The 15,244-nt window shown below is 43.4% G+C and overlaps 1 long non-coding RNA gene across 1 annotated transcript in view; it reads left to right on the top strand.

Annotated features, from left to right (window-relative positions):
- Nucleotides 1–235: 235 nt before the first annotated feature.
- Nucleotides 236–15,244, top strand: part of LOC138162662 (uncharacterized) — a 47,301-nt gene continuing 32,292 nt past the window's right edge. Inside the window, exons 1-2 of the long non-coding RNA XR_011168688.1 lie at nt 236–386; nt 5,124–5,193. This is a non-coding gene — a long non-coding RNA (uncharacterized lncRNA). The remainder of the gene's footprint in view (nt 387–5,123; nt 5,194–15,244) is intronic.

Below are 15,244 nucleotides of genomic sequence, written 5' to 3'. Positions count from 1 at the left end.
TCTGGAATTGATGGAGTGAAATCTTGGACCATTGATATATGGTAGATAGAACCCTAGGCAGTATCATCACATACTCACTTAATACTGGAAAACTGACCATCTTCACTACTCCCCTCCTCCACCTCTATTCCCCAGCCAATAAAGATGCATGAAATATAGTCATAGTATATAAGACATGCAGCTGAAAGAAAAGCACCTTTATACCATCTCTCTTTGCTTCCTTCACCAGGAGCCAAGGAATTAGTGTCTTGGAAGAGAAGCAGAGTAACATACCCATATGAAGGAAATATCCTGGAGTCTCTTACAATGCAGCAGTACCTTTTATGAACCCCAGAGGCTCGCTTGGAAATGCTGAAAAATTTCACAATAGTTGCCAGTTTATAACTGTAAGTGGACCAATCTACTATTGTTTCACCTCCGTAGTCCCCTGATAGGACAACACAGCTCAGTTTGGATAGCTTAGTACTATTCCTTACAAAGTTCTAAGTACTCACAGTACTTAAACTTCCATCACTGCTGGGGAGGGTGCTGACAAGATGACCAGCAGGAGCTGGTAAAGGATTCAGGCCATTATTAGCCAAAGATAGAGGAGGAGAACTGGACCATTACATCATCAGGAATTCAAGGGAAGGGAGATGTTCAAGTGGGATAGGGGTGGTCAGTATCTCTAAGATAAAGTGTAATGGATAAGGAACATTTGAATTTGGAAATGGACATTGAATTTGGTGACCATGTTATTGGTAAACTTGGAAGGAGTGGGGGCATGAAAGTCATATCTGTGTAGTTAAAAGGATAGTGAATGGTGAGGAAACAGAAGCAAGGATACTGGATTATTCACTTGAGAAGTATACATTCTTTCCCCTTTTTCTTCTTTAAAGCATCAAAGATAGCTACCAGCCAGGCAATCCACTCTTTGTCCTTTATTATAAGTAGATACCCTTTATTAGGATGACCCTGGCAGGTTGGATAGATAGACAAATAGATGGATAGATAGATAGAACAGATAGATTAAGTGCTTCTTATGTGCCAGGCACTATCCTAAGTAACCAGAAAGCAAATACAGGCGAAAAGAGAGTACTTGCCCTTAGAGAGCTTATTTTGTAAAGGAGGAAGACTTGATATAAAAGAGAAACTTAAAAGTGGGGAGGAATTGGGGTAGAAAGGGGGAGGGTAATGTAAAGGGGGAGGGTTTGAAGTAAAGTGAGGTGTGGGTACTTCCTCAGATGAGAAGTTCCAAGGCAGGAGTTCCTGGGTTTAGGATTCTGGTGTTTTAGAGCTGTCCAGGAGCAGATGCAGTGTCCTTCCACTACTAAAATTTTCAGGACGATCATGGCTCAAGTTTTTGGACAGAGAAACAGAGGCACTTTGAGAGGGAGAGATTTTCTCAAAATTATTCACCAACCTAACCTACTAGCAACTTGAGTCATGTGTGAAAAGGGAATGGCAGGCAGAGAGAGGTTAAGGAGCATACGGTTCCCTTCATCTCTTCTTAAGTGTCTGCAATTGTTTTCCTTAACTGTAGGTTCAGACCCACCTGTCTAGGCAAGAATCATGTAAAGAATTGTTTTGGCAAGGAAGCCTTGCTCCAACATCCACCTCTGTTCCAATTTTTATGACTAACCTATTGTTTTTCCTGGCTTCCTGGATTCTAGATCCTTTCCTGTCTTTACCAACCATACCTGCATTTTTTGGGATATGCTTTGATGTCCCACAACTCTGCACTGATCTCCTGCTTCCCAGAATCTCGACTTGTTTCTAATCTCCAAAAGGGAAAATGATATGATGAATAGAATAATGAGTTCCTAGTCAACCTCAATTTTAGTTCTGACATGACACTAAATAGAGGCATGACCTTGGACAAGTCACTTAATCAGTCACTCTGGGTTTTCAGCTTCTTCATCTATAATGATGAAGTGCTACAAAAGAAGATCTTTGAGACCCCTTCTAGCTCTGAGAGACTCTAGCTACATAGCCTCAGGGTGTGTTGGAGCCAGCACCTACTGGTTCACAAGAGTTTATTGTTAAATTTTCAGTGTGAGCACAAATGCTACAAATCAGGGCTTAATCTATCAATTTGTTGGTTGTCTAAACTTAATAAAGTGATGGAGAAAGTGTTAATAATGTGGATTAAACTTAGAAGGGCAGCTAGGTGGCACAGTGGATAGAGTGCCTGATCTGAAATCAGGAAGACTGGAGTTCAAATCTGGCCTCTGACACTTACTAGATGTGTAATCTTAGGCAAGTCATTTAACTTCGTTTGCCTCAGTTTCCTCATCTGTGAAACAAGTTGGAGAAGGAAACAAAAAACCACTCCAGTATCTTTGCCAAGACAACCCCAAATGGAGTCATGAAGAATCAGACACAACCAAGCAACAAAAACCACCTTAAAAAGTGTGTTATGAATTCATTCTTTTTCCCCACGGAGTGTCAACTGTTAAACATTTATCAGCACACCACTGACCCTTGTTCTATCTCTCTTTGGATCTATTGCACTTTGATTTCTGGCCTTTTCATAATGTGGCAGGAGCAGAATGAAAAAAAAGTGAGAATGATTCATGTACTTCCAATGCCAATGACATGAAATTCTATAACTGTCTCTTTCCATGAGGAGGGGAGTAAATTTCCAATCTCTCTCTCTCTCTCTTTCTCTCTCTCTCTCTCTCTTTTTTAAACAATCAGGGTTAAATAACTTGCTCAAGGTTACTCGGCCAGTTATTTCTGGGTGTGATGCTGAGGGTCTGAGACCAGGATTCGATTTCCAGGTCATCCCGACACTGGAGCCGGTGCTCTTACTCGCTGAGCCACCTGGCCTCCCCTTCCAATCTCTTTTAAGGAAGAGGCATTCTCTCTCCCAACAGGAACTTCCAGCAATAACCACTAGACTAGCTTTTGATTTAAATTAAAATCCAAAGCCCATCTCTTTTTAATAGCTGAGGTTGCTCCTAGCAACCTGCAGCTTTTATAAGAAGCCTTATCGGCAGACTGCTTTAACCAGAGTTCTTGAGAACAGATTTCTAAAAGAGCTTAACAAAACACTTAAAACAAAAATGTAGCCTGCTTTTAGAACAATGATTTAGCGGGCTTCTACTGCAGGCTTTTATAAATTGGCTCGACAGGTTTGGGTACATGATTCCATTTCTCATGACATCTTGAAGGGCCAGAAGTTGTTGGATGAAGTGTCTTGGGGCCAGTGGCATAAAGATTTCTATGTTCAACAGGGCCATAGAGGAAAGAATCAGGCATTGCTATTTTTTAGGCTTTATAAATAACCCACAGGACAACAATGCCTAGACATTGCTGCCCTCAAGCCTGAAGCTTGATGAGAATGAAAGATAGTGGCAGCATTGAATCAACCTTCACCTATCTTTCCCTTTGGTCAGCCAGAGCCAGGGACAGCATGGATGATTAAAGGCTCCCTTCTCTCTCATCCCTCTAGCCTATGGAAGGATAGAGCTGAGTCAGGAGACAGAGATGGGACATTACTATCAAAGACCACCATTTAACACTGGCCTTACCTGATGTGTTTATGATATTATATAGTACGGTGGGGAAAACTACTGCATCAAGGTCAAAGAATTTGAGAGTTAAAAATCCTCCCTCTGATGCTTACTCCTTATATGACCTCAGTTTCCTCATTCTGTAAATTGAGGGAATTGAAATAGATGACCTCTAAGATCCTTTCCAACTCTCAATCTGTGATTTTATGGGTATATTCTATGTGATTTTAAAAGCAAGGGGTTGGAGTAGGAATTATTGCTATGAGGAGAACAAAACCCTTCTCAGACAGGCTTAACAAGGGCTCTTGTCCTGCTCCTGAAGTCAAGTCATAGGGCCATAGATTTAGAGCTCTCAGCGTGGCCCTTATAGTGATCATTAAGAAAAGATATCTTTGTGGAGAAGGAGCTCTATCATCTCCACCATAACCTGCATCAATCACTGACCAAATGCCAATAAAGGGGCAGGTAAGCTCAAGTCCCTAGAGTAGCGCTGTTCCCCAGATCAGTGGTGTCAAGCTCCACTAAACCATTCATAAGGATTCCTGCAGGTACATATTGATTTAGAAAACCACATATTAACATTACCTATATTCTACTATACTTATATTTATTTGGTTAAATATTTCCCAGTTACATTTTAATCTGATTTGGGGAGTATCATTGATCCCATGTTGACATCTCTGCCTCAGACCATCTGTCCCTTCCAGTTATCACCCAGGTGATCAACCTTTGTGAAGAAAGGTGCTGTCACCCCCACCAATCACCAAATGCCACCATTTGGGTAGGCAAGTCAACCTAGCTGAAGCAGTAAGGTGAACTAAGGAAAGACAGGATGTGACATGCTTCAAATTTATCAAACTACTTCACTGTTGGTGGAGACAGGTTATGACACTGAGTCCAAGAGTCCCAGGAATATCAATATACCATCTGACCCCCCTCCTCCAGGTAACTGACCATGCTTCCAGCTTAGCTCTTGCAGCCATCATTGAGGGAAGCACTCTTGTAGAGAAGGGTGCCTCCTTATTTGCCACTACCAACACCACCAACCAACCAATTATCACAGATGGGCAGGTAAACCAAAGATCCCTGGGAATAGCAGTAACCCCCTCCATGCTCCCTCCTCCACTTCCCCCACCTAGTTTTTTTTCCATCTGGTCTCTGCAGCAGAGTCCAGGGAAGCAACCTTTGTGGAAATGCATCCTAGCAACTTCCTCTGAAGGTGCTGAAGCCCTCGTCCTTTCTCTGTTTTCCTCTCTCCCTCTCCCCAGCCCCAGTAGCCACAGCTACTGAAGAAACAGAAACTGAGTCCTTGCCACCAAAGTCGTTAGCTCTGCAAAACAATTCAACATCAGAAAGTGATATGGTTTTATTAATGGAAATGGCATTAAAGAAGATGCATTGCCATCTGCTTTGTAGATGCCTCCTAAGGACTATGGAGACTTTCCATCTGACTTGTAGCTGAAGTCTTCTGAATGTGCTCTCTTCTGAATTTGAATGTGATCTCCTTGAGAGCATGACCGTTTTGCCTTTCTTTTTGAATTCCCAGCCCTTAGCATGGTTTCTTTGCTCATAATACATACTTAATAAATCCTTTTCATTCATTCACTCTTTTTTTCCTTTTTTCAGTCAGAGATGCAAAGTGAAGTGAGCAGAACCAGGAAAATAATATGGGCAATAAGTACAGTAACTCTGCAAGGTAAGTGTTGTTATTACCCTCATATTATAGTTGAGGAAATTGAGGAAAATAGAAGTCAAGTGGCTTGCCCAAGTCCCACAACTAGTAAGTATCTGAGGTTAGATTTGAACTCAGGTTTTCCTGACTCAGGACCTGAACTTGTCCCCTAGCTGCCAGATGGCAGAAGTCCTGATTCTTTTGCTTGGTCCTTTTCCCAGGTGTCCTTCATGGGGTCAGTGCTTTGAAGGAATTTTAACACAAATAGAGAATCCAGGGTGGGATCAGAGGACTCTGCACATAGCATGTCTTTTGCCAGTTTCTTTCACTGCTATTGCAGGGCATGACCTTACATTTAAGGGTGAGACAAGGGAGATTCTAGCCCCAAGGGGCGAAGGGGAGAACTGAGGCAATGATAACAATACATATTTGTGTAGGCTTTAAAGATTTGAAAACATTTGTGGTAAACCCCTGTAAAGCCACACACAAGCAGCTTTCCAGAAGAATGCTGCTGTGAACAGCTTTCAAGGTTCTGATTACACATTATAGTGAATACTCTTATTCAATAACAAATCAGAGCAAAACATTCACAGAAAATCAAGGTAGAGCATTCACCATGTTACAACTTATCACAGAACATATAGCATTCACCACGTCACAACTCAACAACTTATCACTAAAATGACCATATAGTTTTCACCAAGGTGGTCACATAGTTCTAAACAAAGTACATTCATTTAGTCAATCACAAAATCCTTAATTCAATCACAAGGTGAAAAAGTCAAAGTTCTCCACCCCTAGGTCACAGTAAATCATAATCTTCTTAGTCAGTACACAATATCTAAGTAAAGTCTTCTTTCAGCTTGACTTGAGGCTGGCTCTCAGCTTCCATGGTTCCTCTTCCATAGTCCCAGCTCCTACTGTCACCTGGGTTCAAAAAGCATCTCCCAGTTCCTTGTCCAGCTCCTTGTCCAGTTCTTTGTTCAGTTCCCATTTCATATTGAAGTTCACAGTGTCTACTCCACCTCAAATACTTCACAGTTCCTGGTTCTGGGAAGACAAAGCTTGACAGAGCCACGATAATATCCATGCACATTGCCAGCACCATCATTAATTCACCATCTGCCTGTGAAATCAACTCAGACCCACCAACAAGGTCTGACAACTCAACACAAATCATCGATACAGAAATCAACACAGACCCACAAACAAGGTCCAAGAGGTCAGCACAAATCATCAGTAAAGTCCCAGGACCTCCAAAACCCTCCTCCAAGATTTCTGTAAGCATACAACCCAAAAATCCTCTTCCAGGGCTTCCAGTAAGGTCCCAGGGCTTCTGTGCAAAGTATCACAAACAAACATCAATGCAGACAGAGCAGACAAACAGAGTGCCAGGACACCACAAGTTTTTTCCTTCTTGACTCTGCCACCACAAGAGTCCTCTTCTCAGTTCTGTGCCTCTCCTTATATATGGTAATTAGCTCCTCCCCTTCCTGTTGCAGGAGTTCATGAGTTGTAGGGTTCACAAGTTGTGGGGTTCACAATTCTTTTTCTTAACAGACTTGATACAAGGCCCAAAAGAAACTTGAACTGAAACAAGGTGTTAATTCAATAGCTGAAACAAGGTGTTAATTACTTCTGTGTTTGCCATTACAACCCCATGAAGAGAGTAATGTGAATATTAATTTTCATTTAAACAACAAGGAAGTTGTTTAAGTAAGAAGTAAGGTAGCCAAATAGCTTAGTAAGTGTCTGAGATTAAAACCCAGGTCTTTCCTATCCTCTCCACTGCCTTGTGTGTACTGCATACTTCATTACCTAATTTAAGTAATAGCAGGGCCTTTAACTTAGTTTTCTGAAATCTGCTCCTTAAGGCTTAGAGATGGGAGAGAAGGCAGGAGCAGAATCCCTAGAGATGTTTCTTGCAGTGCTGGAGCTTGAGAGAGCCAACTGAACCAAGGGGCATTGCCAGTGAATAAATTAAGGGAGCCAGATAACAGGAAGGGGTTGGTGTATCTTAAATTGAATGGGTCCATATATGGTGGTGAGAAAAATGATGTTGGGAGGGAAGGGACAGATGCAAAGTGAAGTGAGCAGAACCAGGAAAAACAATATGGCCAACAAGTATAGCAATGTTTCCAGAAGAGTGGTGCCCACTAGGCACTGGCTACATTTTCAGCTTAACTCTTGCAGTCATCCATGAAGCAAGCAACCCTTGTAGAGATGGGGTCACCACTAAACCTGACTGCCAACCACCTATTACCTATGGGCCCATAAGCCCAAGAGAACCCTTTCCCTTAGATCACTGGCCCTGCTTCTAGGCTGCCCCCTCCCCATTTATAGTCCAGGGAAACACCCCTTTGGGGAGATGTGGCCTAGCCACTTTCTCTGAAGGTAATGGTGTCCCCAGGCCCCATTCATCAGTCTCAGTTACTGAAGATTTTGCAAAATCTATCAATGTAAATGGAAAAAACACGAGGCTTTTTTGAAACGTTGGTTGGTTTTCCATCTTTTTTCCTTCTGCATTACAAAGGACAGGTCTTTGGGAAAGGATCGAGGGAAGGGAATGGTGATGGAGCTGAGGTAAACACAAAAGGGATCACTAACTAAAAAAAATAGAATGAATGGCATAAGTAGAGTGTGGAAGGAGCAGCCAGGCCTGCAGGGTTTGGTCCTCTGGTACTGTTGCAGTGGGGAGTGGGGCTCTTCATGGGTGTCTGCATTGGTCCAGGGCCATAGTTCTTCTGTGGTGTCGTATACATTGTCTGTGTGTGAGTAATGGAGAAGTGATGGCAGGTAGGTGGTGCAGTGAACAGAGTGTGGGGTTGGAGTCAGGAAGATTCCTCTTCAGGAGTTCAAATCTGGCCTCAGACACTTATTCACTGTATGACCCTGGGCAAATCACTTAACTCTGTTTGCCTCAGTTTCTTCATTTGTAAAATGAGCAGGAAAAGGAAATGGCAAATCATTCCAGTATCTTTGTCAAGAAAACCCCAAATGGGGTCACAAAGAGTTGGATGTGATTGATGGGACTGATGGGAGCCATGCTCATATCCAGCCTAGAGCTGCCTATATATGCTTTGTAATAGTTGAACTTACTCCCCATTTGTCTCTTTAAGGAGGGCTCTTAGTGACAGGCACCAAACAAGTACCAGGGAAGCTCGGGCTTCTCTTGTCTGGGTGTATCTCTTGTGGGTTGAGGTTGTGGGAATTTATCTTTTTGAAGAGAGGCAACATGATTAGGGGAAAGTGCCCTGGCCATTTAGTCACAAGTAGACCTGGGTTCAAAGCCCAGCTCTCACACTTATTACCCATGACCATGGATATACCCTTTGCCATGATTCTCAGATTTCCCGTCTGTAAAATGAAGGCAGTAATCCCCATGAGGCCTATGAAAAATTTTGGAAGACCTGGAGGGGAGCAAGGTGTTGTGGATCAAGAAATGGTTTGGAATTTAGGAAGACCTGTATTCAAGCTCTGCCTCTGATACTACTGTCTGTGTGACCCTGGACAAGTCACCTAACTTCTCAGTGTCCCCTGGCAACTTGTTAAGATTTCAAGTTGCAGAGAAGATGCTGGCCTGTATTAGTAGAGGAAATTCCTTACCTGAAATTTCCTATACTGTTAAAATTCCAGGTCTATTAAAAATAAAAAAAGAACCAAATAAATATGTCAGCTATTGTTTTTATAATTAGATATACCCGCCTCACTATGCTTCATAGTTTTCTTCCTTCGTTCCTTCGTTCCTTCCTCCCTTCTTTCCTTCCTTCGTTCCTTCCTTCCTTCCTTCCTTCCTTCCTTCCTTCCTTCCTTCCTTCCTTCCTTCCTTCATTCTTCTCTTCCTTTCTGGCAGAGTTTCATTCAGCACAGACTATTTAATATCAAGATAACTATAATGAACTCAGGGTCTCCTCTCCCACTCTCCAGTTTCCATCCTTGTCCTCCATAATCCAACACATTAATAGCCTTTTCCAGGGTGCAATACCAAGAAACAACTGAGGTACCCTGTGCTTCAGTATCCACATGGCAAGAGTAAGTTAGGGTGATGGGTCAAGTCAGTTTCCCCCTAAATGAGACTTATATGATTATTTTCCCTCCTGGTGACTTCTGCAGGGTGGGTGTGGCCTACCCATTGGAGATCCCCTAGTTCTTTTTAGATTTACCCAATGGATTATCCCTTGTCTCTCTCAAGGAGTAAAAATAAAACCTTTCACTTTTCCTATCCAAGGCTACCCATTTTTCAGTCAATCATCCAGAATGTGCCCCCTTCACAACTCCCAAGACTAGGGCACCATTCAAACTGTGCATATAAACCTTCTCAACCAGGATGAATGGGACTGGGCTAGTTCCTAGATTTTGCTGACCCCTAAAGCAAAGGCTAAACTCAAAGCATTTCTTTGCTTTGACAGCTCCTCTGGACAAATGGCTCAAGGGAATGACGGTCTTGGTCACTGAGGGCTTCTTAGCAGTGATCAGAGGATAAAGGGAATCCTTTCTTCCCTTTTCCCCTTTTGGAGAGAAGTTTAATCTAGGGCTATTTCAAAAGATCTATGATGAGCAGCCTAGGTTGCCTCATACTTGTATTGGAAATTGGAAATCCTGGCATTAGAGGGTCAGTGCCAGTCTCCCCAAAGTGGCTCTAACCAGTAAGGAAGAAGATGCCTTGGTCAGGCATAGCACATTGGGGTATAGAATGTACTGGACACTTGGCTAGAAGGCCCTGCTAGATGGAATAGTGGTAACTTTTTTTTTTTAAGCAATCGGGGTTAAGTAACTTGCTCAAGGTTACATGGCCAGTTATTTCTGGGTGTGGTGCTGAGTATCTGAGCCTGGATTTGAGCCAGGTCATCCCAACACTGGAGCCGGTGCTCTTACTCGCTCAGCCACCTGGCCTCCCCTAAGCAATTGGGGTTAAGTAACTTGCTCAAGGTTACACAGCCAGGTGTTTCTGGGTGGGTGCTAAGTGTCTGAGCCCAGGATTCGATCTCCAGGTCTTCTCAACACTGGAGCTGGTGCTCTTACTCGCTGTGCTACCTGGCCGTCCCCCATAGTGGTAACTTTTGACAGTGGATATGGGGAGCTCTGATGATGATTACTGACTCCTGAATCTTTTGATCAGTGGGGACACAATGTCACTGGTCCATACGGTTCGGAACATCTCAGCATCACTACATGGGTTAACAAATCTCTTTCATGCTGAAGTTGTGGGTGAATAGGAGAGGGTACAGGTAACAGTGCCCCCCAAATTCACATAGGGGAAAATAGCAGCTACCGATGTCTCAATAGGAACTGCACTGAAACAATGGTACCACCCTCTGCTGTGGCTGCCAACTGACACATCGGTTCCTAGATTTTTGTAAGGAGAAATTCCAGGAGTCCATCTCTTTTTCCATAGAAGGGAAGGAGTCAGAGCAGAGACAAAATAGAAAGAAACCTTTACCCCGAACTTTCAGGAGGGTTATTTGAGGGTGGGACAGAAGGTTCTATTGTTCAGTGAAAGGTAAGATTCCAAGCTGATAAAAGGAAGGGTTGGACGAGAGAGGTCAGAGTCAGGGTCAGATGAGAAAGGTCAGAGTCAGGGTCATGGTGGGAGACGAGGGGCCTCTCCAGAGGAGCCAAAAGACTTGCAGCAGAATGCGATTTCCTTGGACCTCCAGCTAGTCCCAGTGTAATGGGAATGCAGCTTAGGGGAGAGGCTGAGGTACAGGGCACCTGCTGTGCTTATGTGTTCTAGGGAGCCCTTATCATAATGCAGGGTCAGCTGCTCCTTGCTGCTAATCTCCTCGGACAAGCTGTTCCCCCAAGAGACATACTAATATTAGTAGTAGCTGACCAGGGCAACTGAAGCTAGGAGATCAAAACAGAAAACCTAGAGCAGTCATGGGAATAGCATGATAAGTTGGGTAGAGGACTGGAAATGAGCTTTATTATGGCCCAGCTACCACAGCAGCAACAGCTGGAGATACATCCCCATACTCACCTAGATAACTTCACTGTCTGCTGACTCTGGCCCCCACTTGCTCTGGTGACCAGCCATTTTCAACCTCCACAAGTTTTTAATACTATCAGGGGTGGCGGTGGGGAACCTGCAACTTTGAGGTCACATGTGGGTCCTCAAGCGTGGCCCTTTGACTGAATCCAAACATCACAGAACAAATCCCTTTAATTAATAAGATTAATTTTGTGAAGTTTGGAGTTCAAACCCTAGCTTTAGAAGCCCATTGGACCTTTATGTTACAGAAAAAAATGTCTAAAAAGAGGAGAAATCTTCAAGGAGCCACCTCGGAATGCCCAGTTTGGAAACTCTCCAACTTTCACACAGGGCAAAGGTTCCAGTACTGGTCTAGTGTTGTTCTCCCTGCCTTTAACTGGCTTCTTGGTTAAGAGTGGCCAAGAGATTGAGGTCTAAAGGGCTGTTGGTCTGAGACCCAGTGAGGAGGGTACTTAGGAAATGATTTCAGGGAGATGTTCCTGGCTCCCACCACCCACTCATTCCTGCCTTTGCATTGGGCCCGTTTGTCAAAGGGCCAGACTGACTGTACAGGTGCCACAAATGTGGCTGCCAGCACAGCTCTTAAAACAAGTGCAGTGGAAGCCGAGCTCCAAAGTGTGAGGAGCGAGGTGGTCCTGGCGCAGGCACCTTAGCACCAGCAGAGACGAAATTGCATTTCACTGTGTGAGGTGAAATATCTCTGGTTCGAATTTTATCTTCTCCATAAAAGCGTGTTAGATTTCTGAAGTGTGGGAATAAGCGTTCTCATCTTCTGTGCAAGTCATTTGGAGAAGGCGTGTAATCAGTTTCTCTTAGATGTACAGGGCAGGAGGAACTCTGAGTATGCGAAGCCAGGGAGGATGGGTAGAAAGCCATATTTTCTCTGAACTATCGCTGGGCTTCTGCTAGAGAAGACTTACAGTCCCTAGCCTCCCACCACGACCCTGACTCTGGCCTCTCTGCTCCACTTCTCCCTCTTAATAGCTTATAATCTTACCCTTCTCTGAACAATAGAACCCACTTCTCCCACCCTCAAATCCCTCTCTTGAAAGGTAGTGGTAAAGGTCTCTTTCTGTTGTACCTCTACTCCGATCCCCTCCCTTCTAGCTCCGCCTCCCCTGAAGTCCCAGATATAAGATACTGCTTTATTTAAACCTTGCTTCTTAAGAGTTGCAAAGGATTCCATCTATTACTAGCCTGGTGGGCACAGTGTGCTAGCGTATCAGGTACGTTTGTAAGTTTCATGAAACCATCAGATGTCTCTGCCTGGTTACCTGCACACATCCCCAGTAGGCAGGTACCTGTATCTACACACATACATGGCTGCCTGTTTTTTCTCCCCCATCCCTCACTCTCTTGAGGGACAGAACTTTCATGTTGTCTCTCAAGGTTTTCTAGCCTTGCATCTCTCCTGCTATGACTAATGCCTACTTCCTCTTCCCAGGATGGAGACGGATAGCAATTGGTCTGCCTGTTTCTTATAGTAACCCTTCTGAGGTTAAAAGATGGTCTCTTTTCAGCCTTTACTTCTTTGGCCACATCGTGCTATGATGGCACTTAAGGGAAGTCAGGGGAAGCTTAGTTGTTGATTTCTGTGGCCCTATGTTGCCCTATCTCTGTTGCTCTATGATGCCTTCCTAGGCCGTTTTATATGCTGACCTCTACCTGAATTCTTGGGTTCTTCTTCTTCTTCACGTTTTTACTTGCCCAGTCTGCATTTCTGAACAATGATTCTAGCCTTATATTTAGGTACTGCATATTTTGTGTATTTCCTCTGTTTTAGCCTGCCATCCTGGCATGGACAATGGCTTCAGCTAAGATAACATACTATTCCCATATTGGCAAGCCTCCTTAGGTAGGAGGGAATGCTGGAAAAAGCTGGAAAAAACATCCCACCAGAACACAACTCCCCAGTTTTCCTAACTCTGTGGTTGTCTTTGTGGATGGATTCCAAAATGTGAATTACATTCACCCCCTTGAAAATCGCCAAATCTCTCTAATCTAACCCACCCCCTAGTCCGGGTGTCTTTAGTCCCGTTACTGCCTAATTCTGATGTAGTAGCTACAGTGAAAGGCACATAATCTATTTCTGTATGTCTACACATGTGTCTATTTATGCATATATTTATATCTAAATGTCTTTATATACATGCAGGATTATCTACTTGTTCCTTGTTTTCTCAGGACTTGTCATCTGGGCAATACCTTCTTTAGTCTATTAGATTAGACTTGATTGGAGTACAGGATCTACATGTACCATCTACCTCCTGTCCCCATAAGATGACCAGAGAAAAAGATGGCATCTGACTCAGGAAAAATTTTTCTTAGTAGGATGTGAAGAAGGGGCCATGGACATGGTCAGATTACACTTTGGAGGACAATAAGGGAAATCTGCTAAATCACAGAAGAGGGGCTGTGGTATCTGGGTCAAAATTTGTTGAGAGGCAATGATCTACAATAGCCAGTGGTAGTTGAGGGACAACACGACCTTGTTTCCTGTTTTGTGGTGGCAAAAACCCTGTCAATGATAAACATGGTGACTGTAAACCTATTCACCTTTCTCAGGCTGCTGGGTTAGCTTGAGGGACATGCTTAGGTGATTTTCCGTAACTTTGACTCTGGCTCACCTGGCTCTTTCCCAAGACTCTTCATCCTTTAGCACCTCCCTTCTCTGACTGGTGAGTTTCTTCCAACTTTTCCTTCCAACTTCCTGCTTTTGAGGAATCTCCCCTTCCCCAACTAGACATGCTCATTTGAAGCTCAGTTCTGCTCCTGACTTGGGACTTTTCCACTTTGCCCCTCGGCAGGCACTTTCCTCCATTTCCTTTCCTCTTTTTTTTTTTTTTTGTGTTGTCCATTAAGATGGAAGCTCCTTGAGGGAAGGAACTCTGGCATGTAGTAATTAGTTTAATAAGTGCCTGTCCTATCTCTCTATCTTTCCCTCTTGTTGCTATGGTGATGATGAGGACAAGGCATGTGAAGATGGAAAGCAGAACTGGCACATGGGCACTATGCTGGTCTGAAGCATATATGGATGGATATTATAACTTTCAAACTCTCTGAGGGCAATTTGGATAGAAAGTTGGCACCCAAACTAGGAAAACCTGGGTTCAAATCCTGCCTCTGACAGTCCATGTGATCCTAGGCAAGTCACTTAACTCCTCAGTGTCTCCAAGTAACTCTCCAAGACTCTAACTTGCAGAGAAAGTGCCAGCCTGCATTATTAGAAGTCATTTCTTTCTCTTATGAAATCATGGTTCCCAAATCTTTGAGAGGCAAGAGGCAGAGCTGGTTAATCTAATGCTCATCTTCCAGGAAGAGCCTGGGAAACTGAAGCCCTTCTTCACCCTCTAGGCTTGTCCTTTACTTTGGGAATGGAGTTTGGGGAGATTGAGAGACCACAGATAATTGATTGTAGATCCCTTCCAAACTGGGAAGTTAGCTGAGGACTTTGATGCTAGAGGTTGCTGAAAACTAGTCTATTGATGATATATATTCCATTAGACATGAGGGGGCACTACAGGGCAGCAGTCCATGGAAAGAGTCGCTAAAATCTGATGGCCTGGGTTCAAATTCTACCTCCAGTGCTTACTATTTATGACTTTTGACAGATCATTTACCTTCCCTGGGCCTCTGTTTTCTCATCTGTAAAATGAGAAGGCTGAACTAGAGAATCTCCCTGAATTACAAAACTGTGAAATATAAAGTAGCTGTCCAAGGCAAGTCCCTTCATCTCTCTGAACCTCAGTCTCCTCAGTTGTAAAATGGAGATAAAAAATATAAAGAACTTACCTCACAGGATTCCTGTGAAGATTAATGGAGATAATGTATGGAAAATGCCTTATAAACCTTAAGATTCTCTATAAATGTCAGTTCATTGCTATATAATTATAATGAACAAATTTGATCTGAGAGAAGAGCTGAAAAAATGGAACCCTTTCCATTCTTTGCAGACGTAGGGAGCAAGGGGTATGGAATATTACATTTGCTGTCAGATGTAGGTGAGTCATTGATTTTTTTTTTCTGAAGTGCCCCTTTCTTCTTCTTCTTCTTCTTCTTCTTCTTCTTCTTCTTCTTCTTCTT

Source organism: Petaurus breviceps, unplaced genomic scaffold, assembly GCF_028583685.1.
Source record: "Petaurus breviceps papuanus isolate PSGF00001 unplaced genomic scaffold, PetGlider_PUasm1.0 120, whole genome shotgun sequence".
Classification (NCBI taxonomy): Eukaryota; Metazoa; Chordata; class Mammalia; order Diprotodontia; family Petauridae; genus Petaurus; species Petaurus breviceps.
The sequence above is the reverse complement of the archived record's forward strand: the minus strand, read 5'-3'. Positions and strand labels throughout refer to the sequence as shown.